The following is a 3,370-nucleotide window of genomic DNA, read 5'->3' on the forward strand; positions in this document are numbered from 1 at the left end:
ATATATGAGTATATTGACTTAGGAGTCAAGTGAGAACACTTGATCATAGGTCATACTCATCATTTAAGCTCAAGTGGGGTTACCACTTTTACATAAAGCATTGTTGTGTTCACATCTTTAGAGTTGCTTTAGCTCAAGTCTTAGAGTAAAGCTCCCCCTAGATGTGATATCCCCCCTAAGAGGGATGAACTAACCTTGGGTTTTGTCGATGATGACTTCATGTAGATGTTGAAGATGTGGATGCTCAATGTTGATGTAGATCACTTGGAGCTATCCATTTGAGTGAATTGCACTTTCAATGCCTACATGGGTTAGTCCCACAAGGAACAAACAAGGATATCCATAGACATAGAGTGATGCACACAAAAGATGATGTCCATGAAAACTCTTAGGTTACCTTGTCCCTTGTCTTACCAACAAGAGGGTTTGTGACTCCTTGAACTAGTGCAAGATGTGGAAGTTGATTGCACTTGTTCTTGCCAAAATGATAAGAGTGAAGTATGTTGGCGGAGTCACCCTCAAGAACTCTCTAGTTCTTCTTCTTTTGGATCCACATCATCTTGATGGGAATCCTTGGAGTTGTAGTCGTACTTGATGAAGTGGAACTTGAAGTAGTCTTGGGAATCCACTTGACTAAGGTCTTAGGAGCTTCTTCAAATGCGTCAATTTCCTCTTGAAGCTTGTCCTTGCCTTCTTGCTTGTAGTCTTGTGGTGGAAGATCATCTTGAGCTTGTGTCCCCTTGAAAGAAGTATCATACTTCTCTTGTTGAGGAACAAACTTTGTCTTGGGGTATTGATCTTCTTCCCACTCAACTCCATTGGCATTGAACTTTCGTTCAAAACCAACACCTTGATTCTTCCGGTGCATTCCTTGCTTGCGCACAATTTCCTCGAATTGCTTACTCCCGGCAAGGCTTTTGTACACTCCTTTCTCTATAATTCCCTTCAATAAACTATTTTCTTGCTCAAGTGTAACTTGGCTAAGAGAATCATTAGTGGAATCAAGAGAACTACTAGAAGCAACAATATTGGATTTAGCATGATCATTGTTACTGCTAGAGGAAGAATCTTTCTTGTTCTTGTTACTAGACTTGACTTGAGGCATGTAAGTGGATAAGAGTAAACGCTTGGCAATGTAAGACGAGATTTTCTTGCGGAGATCATCATTGATTGCTTTTAAGAACTCATGCTCTTGCTCAAGATTGAGCTTTTCAAAGCGTAATTTCTCATGAGCTCTTAAAAGTTCTCGATGATCTTCGAAGATAGTTTCATGAGCTAACTTAAGAGTGTTTAGTTCTTTAGTTAGAGCCTCAATCTTGTCCTTATCATTGTCATTCGTTTTATCTTGATTAGCATGTTTAATTGACGTTTCATCATAGTATTCATCACTAGAGTTGTCAACAAGCAAATCATCACCTAACAAGTCATCTTCATCACTATTGAAATCAACATACTCGGGGTGTGTTACCTTAGGACCTTTGGCCATGAAGCATCTTCCAATTCCTTCATTTGGTGAGTCAAATATGTCGTAGGAGTTGGTTGACACAAGTGCTAGACCGGCAACACCTTCATCTTGAGTATCTTCGGAGTCGGAGTGATAACTTCTCTCGGAGTGGCTGTCGGAGTCAGAGCCGGATACCCATTCACCAACATGAGCTTGATGTCTTCGTCTTGCGTAGCTCCTTGATGATTTTTCCTTCCTTTCCGAATCCTTGCTTCTCCGTGAGTATCTTCGTTCATAACGATCATCTCTACTCCTCCTCTCTCTTGGTGGTGATTCTTTGCTTCTTCTTTTTGGAGAATCTTCTCTTCTCTTGTAGGGAGCCGTACACTCATTTGAATAGTGTCCGGGTCTTCCAAAATTGTAGCAGTTTCGCTCTCGACTAGAAGATCTTTTGTCATTGTAGGACCTTGACTTGAAGCTTCTATCTTTGCTTCTACTCTTGTAGAACTTGTTGAAGTTCTTCACCATTAAGCTCAATTCTTCATTGAAGTCTTGTTTCTCACTTGATGATGTAGGGGCTTCACATGAGGCTTTATAGGCACCACTTGATTTGTTGTGAAGTTCCTCTTTATCCTTAAGTGACATCTCATGAGCAACAATTCTTCCAATCACCTCCGTTGGCTTGAGATCTTTGTAATTGGGCATCATTTGGATCAATGTGCACACGGTATCATATTTTCCATCCAAGGCTCTTAGAATCTTCTTGATGATGAACCTATCGGTCATCTCTTCACTTCCTAAGCCGGCAATCTCATTTGTGATGAAAGCAAGCCTAGAGTACATTTTAGCGACACCTTCACCATCCTTCATCTTGAACTTCTCAAGTTGGCTTTGAAGCACATCCAACTTGGATTCCTTGACGGAGTCAGTACCTTCGTGCATATCAATCAAAGTGTCCCAAATTTCCTTTGCATTCTCAAGACGGCTGATTTTGTTGAATTCTTCGGGGCACAATCCGTTGAAGAGAATATCACAAGCTTGAGCATTGTATTGCAACATCTTCAACTCATCCCCGGTAGCTTCACGGTTTGGTTCTCTCCCATCAAAGAAGTCACCTTGCAAGCCAACACACACAATAGCCTAAACGGCGGGGTTATGTCCAAGAATATGCATTTTCATTTTATGCTTCCAACTAGCAAAATTAGTACCATCAAAGTAAGGACCTCTACGGTGATAATTTCCCTCGCTAGACGCCATACTCTCCTAGGTTGTGAAACCAAGGCTATGACCACCAAAGCTATGGAGATCAAAGCAAATGGAGACCAAGGCTCCCAAGTGACACCTAGCCAATCTAGGAGACACCACTCTCCAAGAAGTAACAAATGGTGTGTAGGTAATGAACTCCTTGCTCTTGTGCTTCAAATGATAGTCTCCCCAACACTCAACTCTCTCTCATAGGATTTGGATTTGGTGGAAAGAAGATTTGAGTGGAAAGCAACTTGGGAAGGCTAGAGATCAAGATTCATATGGTAGGAATGGAATGTCTTGGTCTCAACACATGAGTAGGTGGTTCTCTCTCAGAACATATGAGTTGGAATGGTGTATGTGTTCTGATGGCTCTCTCCACAAATGAAGAGGAGGTGGAGGGGTATATATAGCCTCCACACAAAATCCAACCGTTACACACAGTTTTCCAATCTCGGTGGGACCGAATCAACAAACTCGGTCGGACCGAAAATGTAAACCTAGTGACCGTTAGAGATTTTCGGTGGGACTGACATGCAACTCGGTAGGACCGATATGGTTAGGGTTTGGGCATAACGTAATCTCGGTGAGACCGATTACACAAACTCTGTGAGACCGAATTTGGTAATTAGCTAACTAGAGAGTTGGTCAGGCAAACTCGGTGGGACCGATTTGCTCTTT

This window comes from Triticum urartu, chromosome 2 (assembly GCF_003073215.2).
Source record: "Triticum urartu cultivar G1812 chromosome 2, Tu2.1, whole genome shotgun sequence".
NCBI lineage: Eukaryota > Viridiplantae > Streptophyta > Magnoliopsida > Poales > Poaceae > Triticum > Triticum urartu.